A 12,990-nucleotide genomic window follows, 5' to 3' on the forward strand; every position below is an offset into this window, starting at 1 on the left:
CTTTTTCCTAACTTCAGTTGGAATGTGTTTATTTTACAATACATTTTTATCATTCTCCCAGAAAATTTTGCTTAATTGACCCTAAATCAATGAAATTTAGCTTCAGTTTGTTAATCTTCTTTCCCGCAATCTGATCTTGCAAATATACAGTTTGGAACCTGCAATCTGATCTCGCAATGTGCTTAATTGACGCTAATTCGATAGAATTTAGCTTCAGTTTGATCATTTTCTTTCCTGCAACCTGATCTTGCAAATATACAGTTTGGAACCTGCAATTTAGCTTCTGTTTGATAATTGTCTTTCCTGCAATCTAATCTTGCAAATATACAGTTTGTAAGTGTGTTACATTTACATAAATTTTCAAAATCCTAAAAAAATGATTCAAAGTCTTTCCTTCCAGATGTGCAATTCTTGTTCTTAAAAGTTTATAAAATAATAATAATAATAAAGTAATTTAAAATTATATAAATAAAATATATAATAATAATAATAAAGTTTATAAAATAATAATAATAATAAAGTAATTTAAAATTATATAAATAAAATATATAATAATAATAATGCAATACTTGTTCTTACAAGTCTAAGAAATAATAATAATTATTATTATTATTTAAGAGTATATCAAATAATTTTTATAAGGTTATATCAAATTATTATATGAGATTTTTGCCTTTCTTAGATAAGGAATCTGTTAGGAAACAATTTGAAACAATTTGATTATTAAAATCATAGTGCATTTTTTATTTTCTATATTTTTAGATTTAAATTTACAATAGGATATATACTCTTAAATATAATAATGAAGAATTATATTATAATAAATATTTTTAATTGATTTTATATATCTAAAAAAAATATTTTATGAAATTAATTATATGTATATATATTAATTAAACAAATATTTAAGAAATTTAAATATTAGATATAATTTTTTTTATTCAATTGTATTAAGTAAGTCATTCATTTATGACTATTTCCATGAGAGGTAGTTGCAACTTATTAATTTCTCATGATTTTTGGACTATTAAAAAATTATGAGAAATTTCTCATGATTTTTGGACTATTCAAAAATTATGAGAAATTTCTCATGATTTTTGAATAGTCCAAAATCATGAGAAATTAGACTATCTCTCATGGAAATGGTCATAGATGAATGACTTACTTAATGGCAGTTGAATCCCAAAAAAATTATATCTAATATAATGCAATGTGAAAACCCTTCCATACTTAAATTTAAATATATTTCTCTTTACATTACTTTTATGGATAGTATTTTTACTAAATTTGTAATTTATAACTTAATAGTTATCCTCTAAAATTATTTAAATCACACATTTATTTAATGCAAAATCATGAGAAATTAGTCCGTTATGACTATCTCTCATGGAAATGGGCATATAGATGAATGATTTACTTAATGCAGTTGAATCCCAAAAAAATTATATCTAATATAATGTAGTTGAATTGAGATATGATTTTTGGACAATTAAAAAATCATGAGAAATTAGTCCGTTATGACTATCTCTCATGGAAATGGGCATATAGATGAATGATTTACTTAATGCAGTTGAATCCCAAAAAAATTATATCTAATATAATGCACTTTGAAAGCCCCTCAATACTTAAATTTAAATATTTCTCTTTACACTACTTTTATGGATAGTATTTTTCTAAATTTGTCATGTATAACTTAATAGTTATCCTCTAAAATTATTTAAATCACACATTTATTTATAAAGACTTAATTAAATATTTGGTTAATTGTTTGAAAAAATAATGAAGTATTTAAATATGTTAATAGACATATTTATTTTGAAATAAAAATTTCATAATTTTAATTTAATTATCAATAATTATTAGATGGATGATAAAAGGATTTAATCCACAGAATGTTTTAAATTTTTTTTAGTAGTAATCACAAATTAAAAGTTGGGATTTGTTTCAATAGTTGTTGATCCATATCCGCTTGGGATAGCTCAATCGGCAATGGCCGTGGAAATGAAGTCTCACCGAACAGGAAGTCTTGGGTTCAAATCTTGTGCTCTCCCTCGATCGGGGTGAGAAATTGGACATGATGAAAATGTAGTCCTACCAAGCTTACAAAAAAAAAATGGTTGATTTATATTTGATCATTATATTGTTTGTCATCCATTTTGATGCTTTCAGACCAGGAAAAATTGATGAGTAAACTCACATAGTTGTTTTCACTGACTAGACTCAATTTGACAAATTGGGGTCTTAAACCTTTCGGGAGCATTTTGAGGCATCAACGTTGTTTTTTTTGGGAAATATTTTTGTGCTTTAGTGTAACATAGTCATCATTTTTTTCTTTTTCTTTTTTCTACACACATAGGTCTTTCTAGCGATGCAGGAATTGCCTCAATCGAAGTTTGTATGCAAAAGTTGTGTCACTTGGAAGTTGACTTTCCTGTTTTGGCCACCATAATTCGAGAGAACGCCACATCAACCCCCAATATTCATAGAAAAGGGGCTAGCGACATGATCATAATGAAGAAAGGGGCTAGCCATGTGATCATGATGAAGAAGACTCTAGAAGAGTCCATATTGTAACCCTGGTTAAGAGTTGAGGGGTTCAAACCTAACCACTAGTAGGCTATCGAGTTGTGTTATAACCGAACCACTAGGAGGAAAAATTGTTTCATTCTTTGCGAGTGCATTTGTTCCATAAATGAACAAAGTAGCAAAGAGGGATAGGGAGAGCATATAGAGAGGATTTATGTACTGTAGTAGCCCTCAAGCCACATGTCTTACTTCTTTGTACTCATAACCATTTTCTATTCAAAAGAAGAGAGCAGCGCAGCTTCACCTTTTACAAATCCTAAATTGTTATCTTTTTTTTCTTTTTAAATTAAATTAATTAATTAAAAAAATGTCATAGAAACATAAATTATGATTTTTTGAATATATGATATTAGTTAACCATGATATTAAATTATAATATTATAACAAAATTTATTTAAAAATTACCATCTAATAATATTAACTGAACAATTTGTTTATAGGGTTTTGGATAGATGGTAATCGGGTGCTCTGTTAAAGCACTCCTTGATGTGAAATTACTAGTTCAATTCCCTGCCTCGATCGAAGTAATATATTAGACATGATGAAGATATAGTCCCACCAAACTTACCAAAAAAATATTAACCAAACAATTTAAACTAACTATCTATCTATATATAAACTAATATAGTGTGTAATGAAAATCATTTTTAACGTGAAAAACTAATAATGTAATGAAGGTGCTTAGTATATTTTTAATGGGGAAAACATTATAGAAATAAGATAATTTTAGAAATAACATGAAAAAAGAAATTAATAGAATAACTTTTAAAAGGGCTTAAAGGAAATTATGAAGGTATTATGAATCCAAGTATCAAAGAGTGACAATAATATTTTGATAAAAAATTCGTTAAAATTATAAAAGGTATAAATGTGAAGAAATAAAAGATATATGATATAAATTTTATTATTTATTTTTGTGAAGATAATTTAAGTAAGGATATAACTATTTGGTTATTTTGATTGAGTTAACACAACTTTAAATATTGAGTACAATTTTATGGCATAGTTTAATTTATAGATGAAATGGTCTTTTTATGTTATTTTTTCTAGTTAATTTTAACCAAAATCTAGTAGAGATTTTAAAAACTTTGAGTTTAAGTTGTTTAATTTATATAATTCGAGTGTCCTAGGGGTTTTTAGGATGTTGAATCCATTTATGCATTCAAAAATGTATTTAAACAACAAAAAATCACAATCTTGCTTGAAATTGTATCACCAGATTACTGTGAAAAAGGTTGTTTCGTTTAGACTACGCCTAATTTTATTATGAGATCTATGTTTTTACTAGACAATGGAACATTATACCAGTTTTTTTTGCCGAAGAAAATATTATAATCTTTTATCAAAAAAGGTAAAAGATTACATTTGCATATATGTGATTGCATATTCCAAAATTTGCCTTTTGTAAGGTCACAAAAAAAGTACTAGCTGCTCAGGAAAGCCAACCCATCATCATCATATATATACATATATACATTGTGTGAAGACTATTCAAAACAAGATATCTGTCCAAAATTGAAAACATAAAACAAGAAACTTTAAACAAAATCATCAAATGAAGTATTCTTTGATATAATTAGAGACTTTTGTAGTAAATTGTCATGTTGTAACAAAGTATGGGTGCAGGAAGTGCCTTTCTTGCCCGTCTACTGATTTTGTGACCTTCCACTGCCCCAAAATTTGCCAAGTGCCCTCTTTGGAAAGAGAATCTGCTGTAGTATTCCTTTCCCTATATATATGACAAACAAAGATAAAATCAAAAGCATGTATAATAGAAAGAATATCCTCAAGAATAGGTGATAGTGTGTGGTTATGACATCTTTGTGACTTATTAACCCAGTTGACAACATTCATGGAGTCTCCATAAACTTGTAATGACTTGCATTGTAGCTCCAAAACCAAGCATACGAGGAGTTTTAAAGACCAAAGCTCTACATAATTATTTGAACCTCTGCCTAGATCGACTTTGGAAGATAATAAGTGTTGTTGGGATAGGTGAAGTACTAATCCTCCCCCACAGATATTTTTATCATTCGAGGCACCATCAAAATATGCCCATGGCAATAAATAGTGTATTTCTTCTTCCTTGATAACCTGGGGAATAGAAGGCTAATCATCCCTTGGAATTAGGGAAAAAATGGCAATAGATTTGGAGGCAATGATATCAGGCACCGAAGGGGCATCTCTAAAAATGGATTTATTTCTAGCGATCCAGATGCCCAAACATAAGATTGGGGGGAAATTGTGCCAAATCTCATCCCTAGATCCATCCCAACAGTGACGCCAATCTTTCGTCATACCATCCCCAATCCAATCCAAAGGAAAGCTTAAAATTTGTTTGCATTTTTGCCAAACATTTTGGGAGAAGGGGCATTACAAGAATAAATGTTTGGTGGTTTCCAAGGCATTTTTACACAAAATACACCATCTTGGGCCTTCTTTTTTCCTTTTATGGAGGTTGTCCCAATTTGGTATCTTGTCCCTTAGAATGCACTACATCAACAACCTCGATTTTGTTGGACAGGAAAGTTTCCATAAAGACTTCCACCACCACTTTGATCCTATCCTTTGTCGCTGTTCAATTTGAGTGTTGTATCCCGCTTTCAACGTATATAGGCCTGACTAATTGTGTACCCACCATAAGGAATCCTCCCTGACCCGGATGCGAACATTGGATCTGTCCAGTTCTGATAGATAATTTGACCAGACTTCGTGAAACTCAAGAGGAAGGTTTAGTTGAACACTGACTTCCACCCCTGTGACCAGAATGTGGACCAATCTTCTTCTGCAATTTGACTTAAGAAAACAACGCCTCTCTCGTTTAGGTGATCGATCAGGGCTTCTGGTAATTTGAAAGCTTCCGAACATCCTCCCCAAGAATCATATCCAATCCGTATCCTTTCACCATTTCCAATTCTCCAAGCTAGTCCATTGCCAATTATATGGAAGGAGTTGATCACTGGTTTCCGTATTGAGGAAGAGGGTTGTATTCTTTTGTGCTCTTTCCTTATCCGCTCATCCAAGGAGAGTGGTTGTATATACTTTTTGATTGTCACTGTTGTCGAAAGATTGTCTGTGGACAATATTCTCCAGCTAACCTTGACAGACAATGTTTTTGCAAATAATTGAAGATCTTTTAACCCCCAACCTCCCCGGTCTATTGGAAGGGCGATTTTATCCCAAGAAACCCAGGGTAAAGCATCCTCCTCCTTTGATCTCGCCCAAATAAATCTATAGCATAATTTTCGAATTGAAGACAATACCTTTCGGAACCCATGACAGAGCCACCCAATACACCATAATAACTTCCAAGACTAATTTTGTCATAACCAACCTTCGTGCTTTAGAGATCCATCTAAGGCTCCAATGCTGCAATCTTTTTTCTATCTTCGCCACCAACCAACTCCGGTCCCTCTTCCTATAATAAGTTGCTTTTAGATAACAACCCAAATATTTGTTGAAGAATCTAGGGCAATTATAGTTAATGAGATTCTTCTTAGCATGATAACTATTTGTGAGGTATTTTATCTTTAGCTTATTAGCACAATCTTTTCTTGATATCATTAGTGTGTGTATTTCTTACTTCATCAAATAGCTACCAAAACAAAGAGACAAGAACACAAGATGTTGGCTTTCTGCCAGGGCCAAAACCTCTCCCTCTTAGAGAGGAAAACCCGCACAAAATTCTTCTTATAGAGATTCCAATTGACGAATACCAAGACCATGACCCTTGACCTACTATGCCACTCCAAGACCAAGACATCAACCCTCTTCGTTGTCACTGCTGAGATCATCATTATGTTGCACCATTGAAGCCATTACTACTTTACCACTGAGATCTTCATTCTTGCTGCTCCATGATTGTTCCTTCATCGAGCTTTTCAACATCACAACGAGATCTTTATATACATGAATGAGAGATGCACTGAGATCATTGTTGTATCATAGTTGCACCACTGATATCTTCATTGGAATACCACCGAGATCATGATTGCATCATGACTGTGTATGTCGAGATAAGATTATGTATGTCGAGACTATGATTGTGTATACTTCTACATTGTGCTCTTCACCAAGACTATTGTTATTCCCTCCTTGCACCGAGGTCTGTTGCAACTATGTTGAGATTGTATGGTTGTGACCTTTTAACTAGGTCGAGACATCAGGGATATATGCGAAGATATCACTGTGATACTCATCCGAAAGCTATAGTAATCCTCCTCCATACGAAATGTTGAACTGTTGCCCTTATTTGAGTGTCTTGTACCATTGTACCTTGTTTGAGATTTTGAGTTGCTTGCACCCATCCGAAATTACAGAGACTTGTCCGAATTTTTCTGTGTTTCCTGTGGTGATCTTAGAAGGGTATTTATAGTGGTTATGTCTCTCTAAATAAGCCGACATGTCACAGTGAAAGGATGTGTCTATTATTTGAGCTAACTTGACATTAATATATATTTTGAGGCCGACATAGCTGCTCTTCTTCATCGTTTTGTTGGTTGATGTCTTAAGGGGATTGTGCTTGTCTTGGAGGGTTGTTCTAGACCTTTATATAGACTTTTATACATTACACATAGGCTCAAGAAGAGCATGACATTGACTCTTTAAACTAAATCCTAAGGCTCTCAATGGGAGCCACTAAATAAATAAACTTCTTGCTCATGAAACCCATGCAACAAGGAATAAATTCATTTTCTTGTTTTACAAAAATCATAATACAATGTCATGAAGACTGAACCTAGTTACACTTTTTCCAACACTCCCTCTTAACTAGGGAGATATTCATGATGGTACTTGGTCGTTCTCAATCTGAATAATTTCTCATAAGAAGAATCGGATTGGTAACCCATCATAGTAACCAGCATTGTTTCCACAACAAGGCCTTGATTGACAACTCTATCTCTTATTAGATTAGAGCACAACGTTGGCGAGACCAATGATTTTAGAAACTTTCATCATTGTCTCTCAAGGTACATACCCACCTGGGTGTCCACTAAGTACGACCTTCTAGGACTATTCTTATCTTGGGTTCCCAACCCTCAAAGAATATCAGTCCTCTTGCCTACTCTTGTCTTGGATGCCCTACACATCCTCAAAGAGAATCGGATGCCAGACGATTACCCAATCCTCTATTCTTTCTTCCAAAGTGAAGACAAGAATGTTGTGTCTATCTCTCCCTCTCAATGGGGGAAGATATGCCCAAGTTTCCTCTTATCAGAAACTTGCCCAAGCTCCCTTTTAATCAGGAACTTGTCAAAGCTCCCTCTTAGCTAGGGACTCTTCTGTACATCAACAACTTCTTCTTCGTGGGTCCTTCAACTACTTGATCAACTTCTCTCCTTGATGACATGAAATTTAGTTGAGCTTCTTCCTTGTAGGGCATCAGCCATTGATCACTTTCCTCCTTAGTTCGTCATGTCATTCCTTTCTTCCTGGAAAGTGGCCTTCTTCATATCTGGAACCTTTGTCATATGGCTACTTCTTCATCATGCTTTTTCTATCCTCCACATGAATGCTAGTTGTACTTGTATTTACAACTCTTGTCTGAGTAGCCCTGCATGAACTTATCCAGATATTTTTCAAGAAATCAAAACATATTAAATCAAGTCATACCTTACGAGATGGCTCTTCATCATGACATCTTCTTGTAGTTATCATCATCCTACATTCATGTTGACACATCTCCCAAGGATATCTATTGTCAAGGGTCTTCATCTTTTCCATCAGAGTCTTCATAACTTTCTGGAGATTTCCTAGTCAAGTCTCTTTAGTCTTTTGGATGTTGATTACCTTCATTAGGGTTGCATATCTCATGATCTCTTCCTTCTCCACACATTCCATTCCCAGGTGCTTTTAATCAGAGTTTCTTAATTGTGGTCAACCACCTCATACTTCATATGAGGACATACTATGTTGATTTCATCTAGTGTGTCTTATGCCTTCTTTCAGAGGAGGAGATCCTTTTTCTCTTGATCATGCTTCTCAAGATAGAAGTAATGATCCATGTTACCTGCAACCATGTGACATGACATTATAATATTAAACATAAGCATACATACCTTATTTTACCTTTAGGTCATCTAGGCTTCTTTCAGCAGCTTCCTTGATTGAAGTGTCTTCAACCCCTTGATCTACTTCTTCTCTTATGTCACCATAACATCATCTATGAATTCCACAAGTTGGAGTTCTTGATGAAACACTTGCTTTTCCTCTAGATTAGTGAACCCTTCAATGAGGATTCTATCAGAGTATCTTGAGGATCTTTGTATATCCCCGTCTGGCAAATGTTTCCTTTTTGACTTGATGTATGATGAGCCTTGTCCTGGATGACTTCTTCCTTTCCTGCAATGTCCACTGAGATTCTCAAGAGCTATATCCTACATGTTTGTCTGCCATGGATTTTGTCCTTCATGATTCCCATGGTGATGTCACGAGCTCTTGTTTCTAATGCTTCCATGATGCCACGATGCATCTTATTATCATTGTCATATCTTATAACAGAAGCTTATGATGGGATCATTTTGTGAGGGATACTATCCTAATCATAGTAGAGATCTGTTACTCCCTCTTTCCTCGACCCTTTTCTTCAGCTTCCTCCATCTATTGGGTGACATGAGCTTCCAAAATATTTCCATAGCATTGAATCTTAGCTATACTTATTCTGTCTTGCTTGAGGACCAAACTTGCCTTTCCTTTCTGCACATGTTTTAGCCCTTTAACCTTCAATATTTTTGCCATCAACTTGTCTTTCTCTATTTAGCATAGAGACCATAAGTTGTTGAATGAAGTAACTTCCTTATCCCATGGATACTTGTTACCTTGTTAGTGCATTATAGATCAATATTAGTTATCTTCCTTCCTAGATCTTGTATATAAGACCTTATGAAGATATCCTACATCCTTTGACACCTTTTACTTTCATGTAGATCAAATTTCATTTGACCTTCTTCATTGCACCTTAAGAGAATGACTTTATCACCTACATCACTTTGATGTCTCCAATATTGCTATGTGAAGGGATCTTTCATAAATATCCATTTCCATAAATTCAGAGGAGACCTTTTGATATGTTTAATGACTTCAACTACTTATAGGACTATGTATATCCTTCTTCTCCATGTAAGGAATCTTGATGACCCATCAACCTATAGATGTCCTTGCAATTCATGAAGTCATTTAACCAAATTTATAAATTGAAAAGATACTTACTTGTCATGTGAAGATGAAATCTTCACCTTGATTGCTTTGATGATGGTTGAAGAAGATATACTAGTTCTTCTTCTTGGATGACCTTCTTTTGAATGAGAGAGTCTTTCCTCAATAGAAGAGGTTGCTCCTTTTGATGAGGATGATTTGTTGCTTCCTCGGATGATCTTCTTCTAGGGCAAGGAGATGATCCTTGCTTGATTTTATAACCTTGAAGATGATAATGCCTTCTTGCCTTCAATATGCTTTTCCTTCTTTTGTAGTATAGATCAGGACTGCTTCTAAGATTTCAACATGTTCCAAGATGATGTGATCCTTGTTTTTGAGGTCCTTTGAGTTACCTTGATTTGTATACAACTTGATGAGGGTCTTGGTGGCCTTTTGATGATGACTGTGGAGACAAATGTTCTTGCCGTTGTAGACTGATTCTTGATTGTTGTTGTAGACTGATTATTGATTGCTATTGTAGACTATTGTTGTAGACTAATTCTTCAATCTTGACAAAGCTCTTCAACCTTGCTTTGATGCCCTTCTTGAAGCTTGATCCTTGAATGTCTTTGAGACTTGATCTTTGAATGTTTTTGAGACTTGATTCTTGAATGTCTCTTTGTTGCCCTTCCTTTGACTTCAACACCTTAGCTCTGATACCATGTTGAAGAATTTGGGGCAATTATAGTTAATGAGATTCTTCTTAGCATGATAACTATTTGTGAGGTATTTTATCTTTAGCTTATTAGCACAATCTTTTCTTGATATCATTAGTGTGTGTATTTCTTACTTCATCAAATAGCTACCAAAACAAAGAAACAAGAACACACGATGTTGGCTTTCTGCCAGGGCCAAAACCTCTCCCTCTTGGAGAGGAAAACCCACACAAAATTCTTCTTATAGAGATGCAAATTGACGAATACCAAGACCATGACCCTTGACCTACTATGCCACTCCAAGAACAAGACATCAACCCTTTTTGTTGTCACTACTAAGATCATCAATATGCTGCACCATTGAAACCATTACTACTTTATCACTAAGATCTTCATTCTTGCTGCTCCATGATTGTTCCTTCATCAAGCTTTTCAACATAACAACAAGATATTTATATACATGAATGAGAGCTGAACTGAGATCATTGTTGTATCATAGTTGCACCACTAATATCTTCATTGGAATACCACTGAGATCATGATTGCATCATGACTATGTATGCTGAGATAAGATTATGTATGCCGAAACTATGACTGTGTATACTTCTGCATTGTGCTCTTCACCAAGACTATAGCTATGGCCTCCTTACACTGAGGTCTGCTGCAACTATGCTAAGACTGTATGGTTGTGACCTTTTAACTAGGTCGAGACATCAGGGATATATGCGAAGATATCACTATGATACTCATTCAAAAGCTATAGTGATCCTCCTCCATACGAAATGCTGAACTGTTGCCCTTATCCGAGTGTCCTATACCACTGTAACTTGTCCGAGATTCTGAGCTGCCTGCATCCATATGAAATTACAGAGACTTGTCCGATTTTTTCTGTGTTTCCTGTGGTGACTTCAACGGGGTATTTATAGTGGTTCTATCTCCCTAAATAAGCCGACATGTCACAGTGAAAGGATGTGTCTATTATTTGAGCCGACTTGACATTAATATATATTTTGAGGCCGACATAACTGCTCTTCTTCATCGTTTTGTTGGCTGATGTCTTCAAGAGGATTGTGCTTGTCTTGGAGGGCTATTCTAGACCTTTATACATTACACATAGGCTCAAGAAGAGCATGACATTGACTCTTTAAACTATATCCTAAGGCTCTCAATGGGAGCCACTACATAAATAAACTTCTTGCTCATGAAACCCATGCAGCAAGGAATAAATTCATTTTCTTGTTTTACAAAAATCATAATACAATGTCATGAAGATCGAACCTAGTTACACTTTTTCCAACAATATTTAATACTATCCTCTTGAGAAAGGACTCGGAAATGAAAGAAAGAAGTAACCTTGTCAGTCTTGGGGCGAGATAGACATGTGATGTAGAGAGATGATTTCTGGATATTGATAATCTTTCTCGTTGCCTTTTTAAAGAGTTAAGAGCCTAGAACATTATACCAGTTACATATAAATATTTATTTATTTTGATTTATTTATTTATCAATTTATTCAACTTAGGGATTTAGGCATTTTTCAAATCACACGTCTCATGGAAAAGATATTTGAACTGTAATTATAGACAAAGTAATGCATTTTTATATGAGATTAAATAGTGTAATTTCATATTATGAATATATTTTTTTATATTTTGTCATTATTTAATAATCTTAAGACAAATATTTTTTTTATAAGGATGTGACATGGAGTAATACAAAGATGAATGAGCTAGATCATGAAATTGGAAACTAACTAACACCGAAAGAAAAAAGAAAGAAAATTAAATAAAAATAATAATCATTGATAAATGTTTTTTTAAATGTTAATTTTTTTTAATAAAGTTAATGGAGTTTTTATTAAAGAGTGATGTAGGTTTGTGAATTAATGAGTTTCATAAAATAATTCCAATCTAATATTATCTTTACATAATTAAAAGAAAATGAAAAGATAAAATTTACATTTTATATTTTTGACATATTAAAGTTTATTGTGATTTAATCTAATCAGTGTAAGCACAGATCTAGCACACATCAAGAGAGATCAAATATTTTTAGGTGCAAACCACTGTTATAGTGCAAAACTTAAAAAATTGTTTGCATCAAGAGATTTGATCCACCTCGATGCTTGTTGCTCTCTCTCTCTCTCTCTCTCTCTCTATATATATATATATATAATGTGAAATTTATCATTGCTTAAATTGCATTTTTGAATACATAAATAGATTTAATGCTTTGAAAATCCCCTTGGACACTTGGATTGTGTAATCTACATAGTGTAAACTTGCATTTCCAATAAATCTGTGCTCAATTTTAGACAAAATTGACCAAAAAAATACCTAAGAATGACTTGAAATGTAAAATAATGAGTTTTTTGAAATGTTTTAACCATAAGATTGAATTGAAATCAATTAATTTATATAATTTATATGTAGACTCTTTTTATTTTATTTTCTAAGATATACACAATTGACATTGAAATCTTTTACTTAACATGGGTAGTGAAATATTTTATTTATGAACCATATTGTACATAGTAAAAGAATTTCTTATATAT

The 12,990-nt window shown here is 33.2% G+C and overlaps 1 protein-coding gene across 1 annotated transcript in view; it reads left to right on the top strand.

Annotated features, from left to right (window-relative positions):
* The window catches only part of LOC149160948 (integral membrane protein (Protein of unknown function DUF92, transmembrane)), a 122,792-nt gene that overhangs the window by 571 nt on the left and 109,231 nt on the right, over positions 1 to 12,990 (top strand). The window lies entirely within an intron of this gene.

The sequence above is a fragment of the Pinus tabuliformis genome, chromosome 5_2, assembly GCF_031772625.1.
Source record: "Pinus tabuliformis cultivar Carrire ecotype Pingquan chromosome 5_2, CPIR1, whole genome shotgun sequence".
Lineage (NCBI taxonomy): Eukaryota > Viridiplantae > Streptophyta > Pinopsida > Pinales > Pinaceae > Pinus > Pinus tabuliformis.